The sequence below is a fragment of the Anguilla rostrata genome, chromosome 7, assembly GCF_018555375.3.
Source record: "Anguilla rostrata isolate EN2019 chromosome 7, ASM1855537v3, whole genome shotgun sequence".
Taxonomy (NCBI): domain Eukaryota; kingdom Metazoa; phylum Chordata; class Actinopteri; order Anguilliformes; family Anguillidae; genus Anguilla; species Anguilla rostrata.
This window is the reverse complement of record NC_057939.1, coordinates 33,692,832-33,713,413: the sequence shown is the minus strand read 5'-3', so window position 1 is coordinate 33,713,413 and position 20,582 is coordinate 33,692,832. Positions and strand designations below refer to the sequence as shown.

General features: G+C 41.0%; 1 long non-coding RNA gene across 1 annotated transcript; it reads right to left on the bottom strand.

The window, feature by feature from the left end:
• Positions 1-12,371: 12,371 nt before the first annotated feature.
• Positions 12,372-17,351, bottom strand: LOC135258520 (uncharacterized). The gene is made up of 2 exons (XR_010331023.1): positions 16,879-17,351; positions 12,372-14,508 (listed from the first exon to the last, which is right to left on the bottom strand). It is a non-coding gene; the product is annotated as an uncharacterized LOC135258520 (long non-coding RNA).
• Positions 17,352-20,582: the final 3,231 nt, after the last annotated feature.

The window sequence follows — 20,582 nt, the reverse complement described above, 5'->3', positions numbered from 1 at the left end:
TCCCCATAGCTGCCAGGGAGGACAGGAGGATGGGGTGGTTAACGGTGTCAAAGGCAGCAGAAAGGTCTAGGAGGATCAGGACAGATGAATGGGAGGCTGCTTGTGCGGCGTGAAGCGACTCATTGACCGAGAGGAGTGCGGTCTCTGTCGAGTGGCCAGGTCTGAAGCCAGACTGATAGGGGTCTAGGAGATTGTTCAGGGAGAGAAAAGAGGAGAGTTGATTAGAAGCAGCTCGTTCAATTGTTTTGGATAGGTAAGGGAGAAGGGAGACAGGACGGTAGTTCTGGATGACAGAGGGATCCAGAGTGGGCTTTTTCAGCAGTGGGGTGATGTGGGCCAGCTTGAAAGAAGAGGGGAAACATCCAGAAGACAAGGAGTTCACGAGGGAGGTGACATATGGGAGGATGTCAGGTGTGATAGTCTGAAGGAGAGAGGAAGGGATGGGGTCAAGAGCACAGGTGGTAGGGCGGTGGGAGAGTAGGAGCTGGGAAACATCAGAGTCAGTGAGGGGAGAGAAAGTGGAGAAACAAGGGGAGGGAACAGATGGGGGAGTGGGGAAGGGTGGTGGTGGACGTGAAGGAGCTGCGGATGTCTGCAATTTTCTCATCGAAGAAAACTGCAAAATCATCTGCAGCGAGGGAGGACTGAGGTGGGGAAGGAGTGCTGAGGAGAGAGGAGAAAATGGAGAACAGCTGATGAGGGTTAGAGGCAGATTTATGAATTTTTGTTTGATAATAATTAATTTTGGCAGAGGTTACAGCGGTAGAAAATGTAGCTAGCATAGACTGGTAGGCAGACAGGTCGGATTGAGCCATGGATTTCCTCCACTTCCTCTCCGCTGCACGTAGGCTGGCCCGGTTGGTTCGGAGGGGGTCAGACATCCACGGACTGGGAGGGGACGAGCGTGCCTGCCTGGAGACTAGAGGACAGAGAGAGTCAAGTGCTGAGGAGAGCGAGGAAGACAGAGTGGAGGATGCAGAGTCAGTGGGAAGGTTGGAGAAGGATTCAAGAGTGGGGAGTGAAGCAGTGACACTGGAAGCGAGAGAGGAGGGAGAGAGGGAGCGGAGATTACGGCGGACCATGACAGTAGGAGTGGATGGAGGGAGGGAGGGAGGGGAGTAAGAGGGAGGGAGAAGGAAATGGAGTGGTGGTCAGACTGGTGCAGAGGGGTCACTGTGGGATTGGAAGAGGAGCAATTCCTCAGGATAACCATCTAGGAGATTGCCAGCTTTGTGTGTTGGTGGGGAGTGCATTAGGGAGAGATCGAATGAGTGAAGTAGAGGCAGGAAGGCTGCGGAGTGGGAGGCATCAAGGTGGATGTTGAAGTCTCCCAGGAGGATCAGTGGGGTGCCATCCTCCGGGAAGGAGCTCAGCAGGGTGTCAAGCTCATCAAGGAAGCTTCCCAGGGGCCCTGGAGGGCGACAGATAACAACAATATACAAGTTAACAGGATAGGTGATTGAGACAGAGTGGTATTCAAAGGTAGAGATGGAGAGGTGAGAGAGGGGGAGAATAGAGAATTTCCAGGAGGGAGAGATCAGCAAACCTGTGCCCCCACCACGGCCAGATGGGCGGGGGGTGTGAGAGAAGGAGAAGGAGAGGGCTGCAGGGGTTGCAGTGTTGCCTGGTGTGATCCAGGTCTCAGTCAGGGCAAGGAAATGTAAAGAGGAGGGACGCGTAGGCTGAAATGAAGTCAGCCTTCCGCGTAGCAGACTGGCAGTTCCATAGCCCTCCTGCGACCGTGAAGTTGTCACAGGGGGTCAATGAGGGATAGCGAAGGTTGGAGGGGTTCCGTCGCCGCGGGGGGCCTCGCCTGCAGCAGCGAGTTCTGAAGGGGAGAGAACAGGTTGGGATGGGATGGACACATGGCATAGCAATGAGGACAGGGAGTAGAGAGGGGAAGGGTGATGGTAGAAGGATAGGGATGCAATGACACAAACTGGGAGGGAGCGACGCTAGTGTCGCTCCAAGCCAGACTACAAGCCCTAATTAGCAAATGAAAAGCAGCTGGTGACTAAGCAATTGCCCCACAAACCAGCAGCTAACTAGCTCCACACAATACCTGCTTGATGCAGTCAGTTAAGAGCAAATGAGGCCAATAAGATACTACACTTCAAACTACACTTCACAAACAAACACCAACTCTAATGCTGGGCAAACTACAACAGGTAGAAGTCTAATCTAGCTACACTAATGGCAAAAAACCAAGCGGCCAAAACCAGACTTCGTTTTTGAAGCTCATTTCCTGGTGTTGTAGTTCCTGGTTGCTCACTAGCGCCACTACGGATGGCTCCAGTATAGGTGTTTTCATATCCGGTTTCCATGTAAGTCTACGGTACAAATGCGATCAAAATACAAAGTCAATAATTTTTTCTCAAAAGAACAAATAGTCATAATAGGTGTATTTTATTGGTCTTATGACTGTCCATGGGTCGATTTCATGATTTATTGCGTCATTTGGGCACAGTGCCAATATTTGTTCTGGACCAATGAGGTACAGCTTGCGTCACTTCCGGATTACTGCGGAGGACTCAGCTACAGTAGGGGCTACAGTCTATGGTCACTGGGGTGGGCGGTGGCGCTTCTTGGCCTTGCCATTGCGGCTCCGGCTACGGTCCGCCTGTGCTAAGTCTGAAAATGCAGGCATCCCATTTCGTGGTGATTTCATTATGGCGTGTGCTATTTACAGCTGCTCTAGACGACCATAAAATAATCCTCCTCTTAAGTTTTTCGGTATCCGAGTCATTTTTACTATTTCCTTTAGCCTACTTAACCAAATAATTACTTGGCAGAAAGCGTAATCAGCTTGCTATATTTGGTAGTCCAGTAGTAGCCTGTGCTAAAACAGTTCGCAACTTCGGCTACCAAGCCATTTGACTAGATAGCTAACCTTAACCGGCAAACATTCAATCTGTCAAACGTGTTTGGCGGCTTGTCAGTCGTGTACATTCCGTAAATGTCTACCTGGGCCATGCTTCACGCATGTGACAAAGCTACTATAATCCCGATTTTGGGATAAACACTTTTTCAGTTTCACGAAGCGAATTAAGAGTTTCAAGGTTCATTTGCTGAATATACAACACACGATGAAATCACACACGCAGAATTTAACGAAATTAACCATCTTGGCATTTAGAAAGGAACATGTTTTTAGCATTTAAGAGACCGACAAGCTAGGCATTTAAGACAGTGGTTCTCAGAATCGGTTCTGGGGGCTCCTTGCGTATATTGGCTTTTCTCCATTGGTTTTGATGATTTACAAGAAAAAAATAATAGCCTAATAATAATTAGAAATTCAACGTAGGCTACATTATTTTTCTTCATGCACCAGGTGGAAAACTTGCCGTACAAAGTGCGTTGTCATATTTACACGCCTGCAGATCAGTTATTAAAATACTTGGTAGATTTGTTAATCACCGCTGAGTGTTAATTTTTGTTCGGTAGAAAGTGATTTGCGAACGATCGGTCAGCTAGCGTCACCCAGCAAGTGAACACCACAAACGGCGATGGAGTAGCTAGTAGTAGCAGGCTCATTATCTGACTGGCGAAAACCTACGACGATAACTTGCTCGGTTAACAGATCTACCAGACAGTTATACGAAAATTTGCCTAGTCAAATCACCAGTAGCCTACACATCTCCGATTGATTGACCATCAGTGTAGTCAATGTTCTTCCCCTGTGGTTCATATTGCTAACGCGTGAGCTAACCACGGACAGCCTACCTAGCTCACTGGCAAGCTGATATGCTAGCTAAGCATATTCGTTTTGCTGAGAAACATAAATTGAAGATAACTGAACATAGCCTAATTGTATTTTTAATGTCATACATAACGTGATTACATGACACAGTACAGTCACGGATGGAAATTAAACTCCGTAAACATCTGATAATATATTTTAAAACATAACGGCAGACAGTCAGCTAGCCTCGTTCAGGTTGAGGGGCTTTTCCGCACCGGACTGTCAATCAAATTGTAAAAATCACAAGACCGCTTAACTCTATGGTTTTGGCTCCAAATCGAGAAAATGGCCGCGCCCGCCATTGAGCTTCAAAACGTGTTTTAGAGACCCACGGAGAGTCAATGGGTGACGTCACAGTAGCTGTGTCCATATTTTTTACAGTCTCTGCAAAAAACAGATACTTAGCCCGCTCTAGGAGAACTTCTGCGGGTCCTGCACAGCTGAATCATAATTGCACTTTCTGCCCAACTAACTCCAAACAGTTCTAATAGTGTCGCTCCAAGCCAGACTACAAGCCCTAATTAGCAAATGAAAAGCAGCTGGTGACCAAGCAATTGCCCCACAAACCAGCAGCTAACTAGCTCCACACAATACCTGCTTGATGCAGTCAGTTAAGAGCAAATGAGGCCAATAAGATACTACACTTCACAAACAAACACCAAAACTAATGCTGGGCAAACTACAAAACAGGTAGAAGTCTAATCTAGCTACACTAATGGCAAAAAACAGATACTTAGCCCGCTCTAGGAGAACTTCTGTGGGTCCTGCACAGCTGAATCCTAATTGCACTAATTGTTTTGCTCCAGAAAACTGTCAGCTAGGTCTGCAAACATATGGCTTAGCTATGCCCAGAAGTCCTCAATAATAATGGTATTTTCCAAGGAATCATGAAAAACCGTTGACAACATTTCGTTAGGTGTAACGTCTTTTAATGCTACCATATAGAGCGAATGCCATGGTAAGAAAATGTTCGGTTACGCTAACCTATAAAACGCTATTCCAAAAGCAAAATTAGACATGTTATACATCGTTAGAAAGCTTATACTCTCACCTACTGATTGAGCGTCCGCCATTTTAGCAACCTCAAACAGTAAACAAACATAGGCTACTACCACACGGCTTTATTTATGGGCAGTGGCTTGACCGAAACAAAGTGACAATAGCCAACGAAATCAAACATGCTAATTAAACTGCACCCCCATCACGCCTCCAAAACCCGGCTGTAAGAATCACTAAAACAAGCCGACTTTGCTGACAAATGATAAGTATTTAGTGACCCTAAAACTGTTGTTTATTCTATTGAGTGACTTCTTCAACACTTTAACTTTCGTAATATGAAAAAAAGGAAAACAGTAAAAAAAAAAAATTTTAAAAACCTTTTTTGCCTCCTAGCGCGATTTCAAGATTTGCGACTTGCGGACCTTTTCTCCAGCACCCGTCACATTTTATTCCTACTAAGACTATCTAACGAGCTTCCCTGTCCATAAGAATTAGGCGGTGAAAATAACTACAATGCGCTCTGACGCGTGACTAGACGACACACTCGCTCGCAATAACGCATTAGCTATGACACAGCCTCATTATTTCATATTATATTTTCTCAGTAAGTTAAATTAATTATATTTTCTTATTGTATTTCTACTACATGATCTCAAAGAGTAAGACATTATCTAGCGGAGCTAAAGAGTGAATCAAGTGTAACGTTAGATGAAATTAAATTTACTGGATGAAATACGTGAAAAAAAACTACAATGCGCTTTCGTGCAGGTTACCCGCGCTAACTGTCGGTTGATTCACTTCTCCAACAGCAATCCTTCTCTCATGTTATCACGATAAAGCTAGATAACATGGCTTAAAATGATTCATGTTAGTGTTTTATCTGCGTTTTTACTGTCTGGTTAGCTTGCTACGATGACGCGTGACAAGATGACACTCGCTTGCAATCACGCCTTGGCTATTTACACAACATCATATAGTAGCTAATATCATTATATCAGATTTAAAAAAAAAAACAAATGTGTGACACATTCAATCACCATTTTATTTTGGCTGGTTATTTATTTGAGAATACAGCGATGTCCTCTGGAAATGTAGATCCTACGCTGCTTATGTGCTCACTTCCAGTTCATAAAGGCTTGCTAGCTTGCTAAAGTGAACCAAATATGTTAGCTAGCTCGCTCATTTGATAATGAGGATTGATAAACATAGTGGTCGTATAAACACATTTAATTAAAAACTTTCACTAAATATACATACCTTTATTGCCGCAACCGAATCTGTGCAGACAACTCTTGCAGTGGAGAATATTGGATAAGGCACGAGTAACAAACGTCTTATTAAAGAAGTAGCGAGTCAGCTGCTGCAGTTCACACTTGTATTAGAGCTCCCTCTACTGGATAATTCTAGTAAATAGCAATTACAACGTTCGAACAGACAAGTACAGATAAATAATCATTGTTTTTTTTTGTTTATTATACTTATTTAAAAATCGGGGCACATCGGCGGCATAACTGCCGATCCAGATGTGGTCAAAAAAGTCAAATAATGGCCGATATAACGGCCATACCGATATATCGGTCGGGCTCTAGTACATAATCTGCAGAAATGGGTGCTTTTACTGAAGTTTTCACTAAAGCCACTCTGTGATCCCAGATTATCTCCAGCTATGGCACACAATGTTCCTCGGTACACGTCCATCAGGTAAGACTATACCATTTAAATCAAAGTAGCGGATTTACCACTTCAAAAGCATCCTGGTACAGTACCAGACCAAGAGATTCCTCCTACTTCTTAAACAATACATTTGCTGCCACATCGCTACCATCCCAGATGTCTTCCAAGACATCTCTTGATCTAGACAAAGACTGTATCTCTTGTTTGTAGCTATGTGTTTGCTGCTTGACCGACTGACACCGAAAGAGTGATCGAAGTGTATCTTTTAACGGAATGTATTGAGCAGAACATTCCTTCCCTGAATCATTCTTTCCAAGATAAAGTGGGACTGGCTCAATGTATCTAAACTGATTTTTAAAAACTGTTTTTTGTCTTTGATCAGTTTTCAAGGTACCAGTGTTGCATGCCCGAAACAAATCCTCGGATTTAAGAACCTCTATGACATTCTCTCTCTCACTGTCAGAGATATCCAATGATACCAGCTTTTCGTCCAACTTATGAAGTAAATGAGACTGACTGATATCATGCACTGCTTGAAAATCCTCAATAATAGACTGTATGACTGATGCTGGCAGTAAAAGTTTTGCCTGCAACTTTAAATAAAAGAAAGCCAAATTGTTCAAGAAAAGGGATTCATCTGCTCTCTCTGGCAGCACCGCTGCTTGGTCTCCCTCATTATCATCACTTACGTTACGTCGTCAGTCAAATCCCCCTCCAACACTGAAACATCCTCAACTTGTTCATTGGTTGCCGTTAGTCTCGTCTCTGTTCCTACTGTTACATGGCCCAGAAGACTGGATACTGTACAAGACTTGTGTACTGTGGAAAAATTAGAAATAAAGGAAGAGACAACTGAAAATGTTCTCCCACACTGACGAAATGGACAAGAAACTGCCCTGCCCTCTCCGATATGAGATTTCAAATGAGAGTTTAAACTGGATAAATCATTGCATCTAACATTGCAAAATTCTACATGACAAGATACACACTCGATTGCAGTTACCTGTGCTCTCCTCGTATCTTTATGCTCTCGATATACATGACATTCCAACTGCGTCATGTTTCTGAACGAACGGGTGCAATCAAAAAGGCGCATTTAAACAACGCGGTTGGAAGACTCGCATGTACTTTGATATGCCTAACAAACGCATACTTTGTTAAGCATTGGTGACCACAATACTGACATGGAAACATGCTTTCATACCAAGCTATCGCTGGCGAATGATTGGCCGTTATGATACTAACTAGTTTAATGAATTCGAAACGCACGTAGCCTACCTGCGCAATCCGGCGGCACTCTAGCCAGCTGCAACAAAAAATACTCGAAATACAGGGTTGCCTTGGAAAAGAACAAGAAAATTAATGTGAAATACAGATCAACGTATTCTGTTGGAAATCAAAAACGAACAAATTGTGATATAATTACTTTTAAATTCGCGTAGCCTATTAGGTGTGACACTCGAAACTTGGCATTGCTTTGTTAGCAAATTCTCTGCCGCCACTACTAACCAACGGCTTCCCAATATGCATTGCAATTTCCAGTTAATTACTGCAAATTCAAATGGTGTTATGCAGTTAAGAGCAAAACGCCCACAATGCTGTTCTGTCTTCAGCAATGTGCCGTATATCAATAAAACAGCAGGTTACTGTAGGAATTTCCCTGTAATTTCACATCAATTTCATGCCGTGTACCAACAATGACAATATGAGTTTGCTTTTATATTTATTGATTTTTATAGATTTAATCAGCTGGAAGTGAAATGTTCTTCTGCGGGCGTTTGGGCATATTATCTTACCGTTGTCAAGCAAAACTGGTTCGTAGTTCTAATTGGACCGTCGTTATGCATGCACTCTGGTTTGTAGTTCTATTTGCACCGTTGTTAAGTAAAAACCTCTGGTCGTAAGTTCTATGAAAACAATGATTTTATCAAGAAAAAATAGTTCCTTCCCGTTTCATACCATGCAATTTGTTGTGTTCAATAATAGATGTTACAGGTTGAGTGTATTCTGACCACTAGGAGGCACTGTATTACTTTCCCGAGAGTAGTTGGAAGACTACCCTAGTAAGGATGTGACGTGGGGGGAAAGTGTGTTGACGAGGAGGGATTGGGTTAAGATGCATACAGTCCTGCTCTTGAGTAGCCTAAAGCTAATTCTGATGCTCCCTGCTTGCCACAAAAGCCTCCTGATTCTGCAACACAACAACATAATTTAATAAAAACACCATATGTAAACCATGTGACAATCAAATTCATCTGCCTAGCACTGTCACGCTTTTTAAATGGTGTGTTCGCGCAGTGTAGACATAGCGTCTTTCTAAAACGGATTTTGAATCTGACCAAATGCAAACCTGTACTCGGCCACAGATGGACGCGTCATCTGTTTCAAATACATTTGATTATGCTATTAGCAATCTCATAAATCCAAATTCCCCAGACAGAAATAATTAACCAGTCCATCCAACACGAACGCTGTGGCATTGGAAACAATTTACACAACAGAATTGATCAAATACAAACCTGTAATCGGCAGCAGGTGAGTGCGTCACCCGTTTTAAATTCAGTTGATTACTCTATTAGCGATCTCATAAATCCAAATTCCTGAGACAGAAATAATGAACCAGTCCATCTAAAACGACCTTGTGTAATTGGAAACAATTGACCAAATACAAACCTGTAATCGGCCACAGATGGGTGTGTCATCCCTTTCAAATACATTTGATTACGCTATTAGCGATCTCATAAATCCAAATTCCCCAGACAGAAATAATTAACCAGTGAAATAATTGAAGCCATTGGAACCATTGAAAACATTAATAAACCAATTTAAAATAGATGGAAAACAAAATAAATATCATGAATACAATAATGAAAATGTAAAATAATATATTCGAGGTCATTTAAGAAACACAAATGTTTTCCCTAAAACATATGCATTTATTAGACATTTTTGTATTGTCATAGGTATACGTTTGTAAGTTTATAGGCTAATTCGTCCATGTGCGTATTACTGCCGAAATCCGTCTTGCTAGAGTTGGATAAGTATCTGCGTTCATTTACTAATTGCATACCGCGTTAGATTTTAAACTTTTCCCTGTGTGGAAACTGTTCTTTGTTTTTAGGTTGTGTTAGGCTTCTATCTACCACTTTGCTTCTTAGAATTGATAGATTGCGATTATTGCACTATTACAGACTGTGAACCTGTGTAATCAGCGCATTATTTGACTCAGGTTTTCAGTTGCTAATTAGGTACACTCTGAGCGACGCTTTATTAGTCCTGCTAAAGAACGTCTTTATCCACATGGGGACATTTCCCTCGCAGCATGTTACATTCACATTTACGAACAGACATTTATACCAAGATTCAATCATGACTGTGAGAAAGCCATCCATACACACGTTTGGCCTGTCCATGTGCTGCACGCTTGTATACACACAGGGCCAAGTGACTTGAAAGAATTGAGGAAATATTGGGTAGCATTGCTTTGGAATACATGTTATTAAATTTCGGTGAGGCAAGATAGCCTATATTGTTTGTAGTACGGTAACTTGGCGTCATTTTGATATCAATACTTTTGAGTAACTTGGCATTTTTGTAGGTTGAAAACGTGTTTTTTATGAGATACCATTTACGTGGACCGAGCTAGCTAGACAGCATGCACATTCCACGTGAACCTGTTGGGATATTAAAATGGCTGCCGCGGCCTAGCAAGCTAGCATGTATAGCTACCATGTGTTCTCCACAAATACACTCGGTAAAACGCGGCATTTAGTAATAAACTTCAAACAAAGGCAACAAAATGAACATGTAACCCGCACGTCATTACAGCAAATAGGCATTAACACCGAAAAACTAAAAAGGAATACCATTCGGAAAGTAGCTGCATTACAGAGACATCATGGACATTTCACGTGTCTACTGTGATCGTACATAAAAAATAAGCTAAATAAGCTAGCACATGTTCTCGGTTTATACACTCGGTAAAACTAGTAAAACGTCACCAACATCAACTCCATTAGTGCTTTTTCACTGTCAGGAATGTCTAACGTTCATGTTTTCACTCCATTAACAGTGTATAATTCATATCATACCTGAAAAAGGGGAGAAGAATCACAATTGCAACTTAAGCAGTCTTTCCTCATAAGTGGCTTTATCTGGAATGAGGAAAAAGACCGCGATCCTCCTCTAGTGTATGGACGAAGGCATAAGCAATCGATCCGAAATTACTTTTAGAAGGCTTTCTTATAGATTACCGAAAAACAATTAAATGGAAATAAGTTACGTTTTTGGTTTTAACTTTTCTTAAACCAGCAGTGACTTTTAAGTAGTTTATCATGAATTCTTACAGTTTTAACCAATTTTCATGAATTTCTACCACGTACTCTTGTATAAAAGAACGATCTCAACAGTTTGAAAGAATGCCCAAACCTTACTCAAAATGCAACACATATGTACAATATATATGTAAACGTATTTAAATGTTTACACAATGCTTTGTGACATTTCCATACCCGAAAAAGAAGAGAAATCATTAAAGAAGCCTGGCTTAAAAAGGTAAAAATCATGCATACTGTATTTCAAATGCAATATAATATTTATGAGGTCATATAAAAAACAATAATGTACTCCCTAAAAAAAATACATTTATTACACCTTTTGTATGGTCATAGGTGCACACGCTACTGGAGAAAATTTTTGGTTCATTCAAAATCATTAAGAAACCCACTTCCTTACCTTTCATCAAGCGGCTAAACACAACCGTAAACTTGCCTCAACCCTCAGACTTACCGTTTTCCTAACCCTAAAAGGTAGGAGCTGAACCCTAGTTTGAGCCCTAAACCTTAATTGAAGCCATTGGTACCATTGAAAACATTAATAAACCAATTTAAAATTGATGGAAAACAAAATAAATATCATGAATACAATAATGAAAATGTAAAATAATATATTCGAGGTCATTTAAGAAACACAAATGTTTTCCCTAAAACATATGCATTTATTAGACATTTTTGTATTGTCATAGGTATACGTTTGTAAGTTTATAGGCTAATTCGTCCATGTGCGTATTACTGCCGAAATCCGTCTTGCTAGAGTTGGATAAGTATCTGCGTTCATTTACTAATTGCATAACGCGTTAGATTTTAAACTTTTCCCTGTGTGGAAACTGTTCTTTGTTTTTAGGTTGTGTTAGGCTTCTATTACCACTTTGCTTTTAGAATGATAGATTGCGATTATGCACTATTACAGACTGTGAACCTGTGTAATCGCGCGTATTTGACTACAGGTTTCAGTTGCTAATTAGGTACACTCGGAGCGACGCTTTATTAGTCCTGCTAAAGAACGTCTTCATCCACATGGGGAATTTCCTCGCAGCATGTTACATTCACATTTAGAACAACATTATACCAAGTTCATCATGACTGTGAGAAAGCCATCCACACACACGTTTGGCCTGTCCATGTGCTGCACGCTTGTATACACACAGGGCCAAGTGACTTGAAAGAATTGAGGAAATATTGGGTAGCATTGCTTTGGAATACATGTTATTAAATTTCGGTGAGGCAAGATAGCCTATATTGTTTGTAGTACGGTAACTTGGCGTCATTTTGATATCAATACTTTTGAGTAACTTGGCATTTTTGTACGTTGAAAACGTGTTTTTTATGAGATACCATTTACGTGGACCGAGCTAGCTAGACAGCATGCACATTCCACGTGAACCTGTTGGGATATTAAAATGGCTGCCGCGGCCTAGCAAGCTAGCATGTATAGCTACCATGTGTTCTCCACAAATACACTCGGTAAAACGCGGCATTTAGTAATAAACTTCAAACAAAGGCAACAAAATGAACATGTAACCCGCACGTCATTACAGCAAATAGGCATTGTGGAATTTTTAAGAGTTCGATTTGTTCCGCCGTACTTTTGTAAGTAGAAAAATAAATGCAGGCACGTCTTCGTTTCAAAATAGGTTGTTTAATGTAGCAAAGGAACTAGTGGGTCTGTTACCCAAGTACAGATAAACACAGAACCGACAAATGACGGAGACAGTGAATACTTATGCCCTGTTCCTTCAAGGAAACAAAGGGCCAAATGGTTATCTTTAAACACATCATGGGGAAGGGGGGGGGCGAGGTAATCAGACATTGGGGGGGGGAAGAAACAAGGTGTGGGGAAGTTGGACTAAAGTAGGGGGTAGAGGATACTGCATACCAAAGGGAGAGGATGTAGCACAAAGGGTGTGAATGGGGAAGGGGGGGGGCGAGGTAATCAGACTTTGGGGGGGGAAGAAACAAGGTGTGGGGAAGTTGGACTAAAGTAGGGGGTAGAGGATACTGCATACCAAAGGGAGAGGATGTAGCACAAAGGGTGTGAATGGGGAAGGGGGGGGCGAGGTAATCAGACATTGGGGGGGGGAAGAAACAAGGTGTGGGGAAGTTGGACTGAAGTAGGGGGTAGATGATACTGCATACCAAAGGGAGAGGATGTAGCACAAAGGGTGTGATAAAAGGTCAATTTAACTGAGTGTGGTGGTAAACAATCAATCCTATCTGCAGCTGTCCCACTACTATGTGAGACACCTCAGAAGGGTAGAACTGTGGCTCCCATGTTTTCCAACATTCCCTACTTTTTTTAAATTTTTTATAAGAAAGTCTTCTATAATCGAAGGTATATGTATAGAAAAGAATATGAAGCAAAAATAAAACATAAAAATTAAAACAAAAGCACACAAATTATTCAGGGGTTATTTCTGAGCCATCCCACAGTTTCATTTCTATCAATGACTTTCTCCAACTGTTTTTTTTTTCTGTTTGCGCCAGCAATAACACTGTGTTTGACCATTGAGGATACGAATTACTATTAGACCTACAATAGCCAGGAATATCCGGTTCCAAAAATGTGTTCTCATCAGAGCATCCTTGTCGCTTCAGGACTGTGGCCTCTGCCTGGGCCAAGCTCACCTCCATTTTTGTTTTGAGTAGTGTTGAATCACTCTCCATTAGAGCTTTCTTCACCTGAGCATGAATACCTGCAAACACATTTGACTAAGGAACCAGGTAGGCATCATCCCACGTGGCCAAGCTGTTGGACTCACTGGCATCAGTAGTAGGTAAACAAATGTTCCCCATCTGAACAGTGTATGCTGGTGTAAACCAGAAACCAGGGGGGTGATTAACACCTTATATTACCATATGGAAGTCCTGTGGGGTGACTCAGAATACACCAGTGACACTGGTCCACCACCCTCTCCACTTCCTCTAAAGGGTGCACATTCCTCTCTGGGGACAGTTCATTAGAGTTAATAGATACAATTTATTGCATGACTTTCATGCATAACATGTATGAATGTAGTAATCTGTAAGAATGTTTGATTCAGCCATTCCCTTACCAGTTCAAACCTTAAACAATACTGATCAAACATGACAATGATGTTAGCTCAATCATAAACAGCATGCATGAATACCGTATTTACATCATATTATAAACCCTTTTTTTTTCTTTTTCCTTCTGGTCCAAAAATGATGCCTTCTCTAGGAATAGGGTGCAGTGGAGGACATTTGCTTCAGTCCAACTGCTTGAGTCTTCCCATTCCTTTAGAGGTTGGCATTGTCTATTCTCAAATGTAACTTCATACATATATGTATTATTATTTATTTATTTATTTATTTTTAACCGTATAAATTTAGATGCATTATTGTTAGACCAGGGTAATATGTAGATCCATGCTCCATGGCCCATCTCCCCTGGTTATCCTGTCCCTCATCTCAACTAGTTATTGCCTTATCATAATGTGTCCAATTACGTGCTTTTACTGTCACAATGAATTCTTGTATTCTTGGAAACTGTCTTCCACTCTCAATCATATGTGCTCTATATGAAGATTTGCTTGACACATTCCATGTGATCTCTGTTGTCAATGCTTCATTGTCTTTCCACCTGTCTGATGTCCATTTGGTGAATCCAACTGCAACTGCGTGTATTGTCCTTGACACATTGTGTGTCGTTTATGAATATGACAGAAACATCCCACTTAGTGCTGACCTCCAACCTGTTCCTGAATACCAGGAGCCTCATCCTCATCACGATTAATTCTGTAGGGGAGAGAAAGACCAAGTGTGAGTGTATATTCTTATGCAGTTTTAATCATTTAAACATTGACATTTGTATCAAGTTCAGCTTTGTTATATAATTTGCATTGGTCCCAATGATATTGGAAATACTGTATTGCTCTACCCCGCTTTTGTATCACCAATTTCAAATTTGTTTCACCAAGTTTGTTCATAACTTCTTATGAACCTTCTCAGTTTGCTTTCCAGCCTCCCCTTTTAAATTTTTATTATTATATATATATATATATATATATCATTTTTTTTAAGCATCCCCGATTTGGAAAGTCACTCTGTATGTGGGGTTGGACTGTGAAAGGGGTTCTCAGAGCCTTTCTGGCTGCTCTGCTCAGCATGTGCCTTAATTATAGACAATAGGTGTGTGTATGTAAGAGTGCCTTCAATCTGGGGCTGTTCTGTCTGAGGCTGCTGTGCACGCAGCTGTTTTGGTCCTTTTCCTTCCATCCTCCTCCTTTTGACCAGCACTGTCGCTTGGAATGGCCAACACGCTTGCAATTGGCACACACACGGGGCTTCTACACTCATTCTGAATGTGGCCTGGCTTCCCACAGTTAAAACAATGAAATTTGGCCTGGCCCTTATTAGATGCTAGCACAGCAACCCTTTTTCTAGAGCTCTGTTTAGGGCTCAGTGAACTGAGTTGCGACTCATTCCACACAGTTAAACAGTCTTGGATATCCCTGCCTATGTGCTGTCTGACTGGCTGTGCACCCAGTTCTCTATTCAACTGTAACAATAAATGTTGGCAAGTAGGCGAGACGCGATCTTTATATTTATTGATTACCAAACTCCAAAACATTGGATCGTCACCTGTTAGTAGTGCTCTGTTCCCTCCACCTATGTTTCGATTGTACACAATCACAAATGTTCTAAGAAAATCAGTGGGATGCTGCCCTTTCTTAGGTACAAACTCAAGAATTTTATTCATGTCAGCTATAACGCGATAACCCACAGCCTCGCTCATTAGCCTTAACCTCGCATCATGATTGGGGAAAACAACAGGGTTTCCCTGACCCTGTATGAATTCTAACGGAATAGTAACCGATGTAGGGAGCACAGATTGCAATAATTTACAACAGTCCTTGTCAGTTAGCGAGTGTATTCGCTGCAGCGTGTGCACCTTTTCAACAACCGCGGTCGGGTCACTAACTCCGTCCCACGTGGGAAGTTGTTGTTGCAGTGTAATCAACTCTGAAAGTGTAAGATTGCGATCCACCTGTTGATCTGCATATTCATATGTGATAGCCCCATTGACAGGATTTTGTGTTCCGCTTGTACGAACTCTGCGTGTTATTATTGGTGCGATTTTAGTGTTTTTTGTCCCGACTGATTTAGTTGCTTTTTGTGATGTAGAACTTCTAGAAACCAACCTTCGGCAATTAGAAAGAAGTGAATTGGTAATAGATGCATTACATTCTGTCCCCCCAGTAGGCCTATGAAACCCCGGCTCCTCATCTAAAATTTCATTATCACTTCTTTCATCATCCACATCTAACAAAGGAGCTGTTTGGCAGTTTGTCTGTCTGACTTCCCATTCGTCATCATCAGAACTGTATACTGACTCACTCTGCTCCTCTAATGTCCTTAAAATCACTGCCACTCGCCGTTTCATTATGGTATTTGCAAGTTTTTGCTTTGCCATTTTTTCTTTCAGCGACCTGAACTTCTGTACAATCGCATTATCCTTATTCTCCCCAGACACATTCCATAACTCTTTATATGCCACCTAAGCATCGCGTAACTGTCCCTGCGTTTTAACCAATTCTGCAGTTGTAGTATTCAATTTCTCCCTCAACTGGCAAATTTCTTTTCTAAATTCTAAGTGTGTTGTGGCATGTAATATACGTTCTGCAACAGATGCTTCCAACTTCCTTGAATTTACCTCCAGTGCTTTATTCAAACTTTCAACTTCACCTCGCAATTTAGGAACCTCTACAACTTTATCGGTCAAAAACTTAATTGTTTGGGCCATAGCCATCACACAGTTAGCCTGTCTCGTTTTCTCATTTTCCTTCTTTTCATTGCGCTGCTCACAAGCAGTTTGAAGATATTCAACAACATCTACTTCCTGTGGTACGTTGTTGACAATGTTTGGTCAACAACATAGCGGCCCACGATTTCCAACCATTCACTGCCATTACTAAACTCCTGTACAATGGACAAACAAACTTTTGGTACTTGAAATTGTCCAAGGTCTGTGTAACTTTATACAAGCCCCTGTCTAGAACACTGTACACATGTACAATCAATTCTGACCACTTGTATTTTAAAACATTACACAATTTCCGTAACTATTCCTCTACAATATTACATACATAAATATTTCATACTCACAAATGTACGTGGTCCGTTCCGTGCCTTCAAGTCCGTTTTTCCTTCAGTGTTGGCAAATGGCTTCCAAAACAGTCCTCTTACTGTAATCCTTTCTTGAATTCGGCGTCAACGTAAAAAAGAAAGTCTCTTCTGTAGGCCAGTGTCACACGCGAATGTCAGCCTCCCCAGTTTTTTTTTTTTTTTTTTTTTTTGAAAAACGCAACAAGAACGACGGATTTGGGCTGGCTCGCCAATAATGTGGAATTTTTAAGAGTTCGATTTGTTCCGCCGTACTTTTGTAAGTAGAAAAATAAATGCAGGCACGTCTTCGTTTCAAAATAGGTTGTTTAATGTAGCAAAGGAACTAGTGGGTCTGTTACCCAAGTACAGATAAACACAGAACCGACAAATGACGGAGACAGTGAATACTTATACCCTGTTCCTTCAAGGAAACAAAGGGCCAAATGGTTATCTTTAAACACATCATGGGGAAGGGGGGGCAGGGTAATCAGACATTGGGGGGGAGAAACAAGGTGTGGGGAAGTTGGACTGAAGTAGGGGGTAGAGGATACTGCATACCAAAGGGAGAGGATGTAGCACAAAGGGTGTGAATGGGGAAGGGGGGGGGCGAGGTAATCAGACATTGGGGGGGGGGAAGAAACAAGGTGTGGGGAAGTTGGACTGAAGTAGGGGGTAGATGATACTGCATACCAAAGGGAGAGGATGTAGCACAAAGGGTGTGATAAAAGGTCAATTTAACTGAGTGTGGTGGTAAACAATCAATCCTATCTGCAGCTGTCCCACTACAATGTGAGACACCTCAGAAGGGTAGAACTGTGGCTCCCATGTTTTCCAACAGGCATTAACACCGAAAAACTAAAAGGAATACCATTCGGAAAGTAGCTGCATTACAGAGACATCATGGACATTTCACGTGTCTACTGTGATCGTACATAAAAATAAGCTAAATAAGCTAGCACATGTTCTCGGTTTATACACTCGGTAAAACTAGTAAAACGTCACCAACATCAACTCCATTAGTGCTTTTTCACTGTCAGGAATGTCTAACGTTCATGTTTTCACTCCATTAACAGTGTATAATTCATATCATACCTGAAAAAGGGGAGAAGGATCACAATTGCAACTTAAGCAGTCTTTCCTCATAAGTGGCTTTATCTGGAATGAGGAAAAAGACCGCGATCCTCCTCTAGTGTATGGACGAAGGCATAAGCAATCGATCCGAAATTACTTTTAGAAGGCTTTCTTATAGATTACCGAAAAACAATTAAATGGAAATAAGTTACGTTTTTGGTTTTAACTTTTCTTAAACCAGCAGTGACTTTTAAGTAGTTTATCATGAATTCTTACAGTTTTAACCAATTTTCATGAATTTCTACCACGTACTCTTGTATAAAAGAACGATCTCAACAGTTTGAAAGAATGCCCAAACCTTACTCAAAATGCAACACATATGTACAATATATATGTAAACGTATTTAAATGTTTACACAATGCTTTGTGACATTTCCATACCCGAAAAAGAAGAGAAATCATTAAAGAAGCCTGGCTTAAAAAGGTAAAAATCATGCATACTGTATTTCAAATGCAATATAATATTTATGAGGTCATATAAAAAACAATAATGTACTCCCTAAAAAAAATACATTTATTACACCTTTTGTATGGTCATAGGTGCACACGCTACTGGAGAAAATTTTTGGTTCATTCAAAATCATTAAGAAACCCACTTCCTTACCTTTCATCAAGCGGCTAAACACAACCGTAAACTTGCCTCAACCCTCAGACTTACCGTTTTCCTAACCCTAAAAGGTAGGAGCTGAACCCTAGTTTGAGCCCTAAACCTTAATTGAAGCCATTGGTACCGTTGAAAACATTAATAAACCAATTTAAAATTGATGGAAAACAATAAATATCATGAATACAATAATAAAAATGTAAAATAATATATTCGAGGTCATTTAAGAAACACAAATGTTTTCCCTAAAACATATGCATTTATTAGACATTTTTGTATTGTCATAGGTATACGTTTGTAAGTTTATAGGCTAATTCGTCCATGTGCGTATTACTGCCGAAATCCGTCTTGCTAGAGTTGGATAAGTATCTGCGTTCATTTACTAATTGCATACCGCGTTAGATTTTAAACTTTTCCCTGTGTGGAAACTGTTCTTTGTTTTTAGGTTGTGTTAGGCTTCTATCTACCGCTTTGCTTCTTAGAATTGATAGATTGCGATTATTGCACTATTACAGACTGTGAACCTGTGTAATCAGCGCGTTATTTGACTCAGGTTTTCAGTTGCTAATTAGGTACACTCGGAGCGACGCTTTATTAGTCCTGCTAACTCGCAGTTTAGGTAGTAAGTTTATAATTCGTCCAGGTGCGTAGAACTGCCGAAATCCGTCCTGCTAGAGTTGGGTAAGTATCTGCGTTCATTTACTAATTACATACCGGTTAGATTTTAAACTTTCCCCTGTGTGGCAACCGTTCTTTGTTTTTAGGTTGTGTTAGGCTTCTATCTACCGCTTTGATTCTTAGAATTGATAGATTGCGATTATTGCACCATTACAGACTGTGAACCTGTGTAATCAGCGCGTTATTCGACTCAGGCTTTCAGTTGCTAATTAGGTACACTCGGAGCGACGCTTTATTAGTCCTGCTAAAGAACGTCTTTATCCACATGGGGACATTTCCCTCGCAGCATGTTACATTCACATTTACGAACAGACATTTATACCAAGATTCAATCATGACTGTGAGAAAGCCATCCACACACACGTTTGGCCTGTCCATGTGCTGCACGCTTGTATACACACAGGGCCAAGTGACTTGAAAGAATTGAGGAAATATTGGGTAGCATTGCTTTGGAATACATGTTATTAAATTTCGGTGAGGCAAGATAGCCTATATTGTTTGTAGTACGGTAACTTGGCGTCATTTTGATATCAATACTTTTGAGTAACTTGGCATTTTTGTACGTTGAAAACATGTTTTTTATGAGATACCATTTACGTGGACCGAGCTAGCTAGACAGCATGCACATTCCACGTGAACCTGTTGGGATATTAAAATGGCTGCCGCGGCCTAGCAAGCTAGCATGTATAGCTACCATGTGTTCTCCACAAATACACTCGGTAAAACGCGGCATTTAGTAATAAACTTCAAACAAAGGCAACAAAATGAACATGTAACCCGCACGTCATTACAGCAAATAGGCATTAACACCGAAAAACTAAAAAGGAATACCATTCGGAAAGTAGCTGCATTACAGAGACATCATGGACATTTCACGTGTCTACTGTGATCGTACATAAAAAATAAGCTAAATAAGCTAGCACATGTTCTCGGTTTATACACTCGGTAAAACTAGTAAAACGTCACCAACATCAACTCCATTAGTGCTTTTTCACTGTCAGGAATGTCTAACGTTCATGTTTTCACTCCATTAACAGTGTATAATTCATATCATACCTGAAAAAGGGGAGAAGGATCACAATTGCAACTTAAGCAGTCTTTCCTCATAAGTGGCTTTATCTGGAATGAGGAAAAAGACCGCGATCCTCCTCTAGTGTATGGACGAAGGCATAAGCAATCGATCCGAAATTACTTTTAGAAGGCTTTCTTATAGATTACCGAAAAACAATTAAATGGAAATAAGTTACGTTTTTGGTTTTAACTTTTCTTAAACCAGCAGTGACTTTTAAGT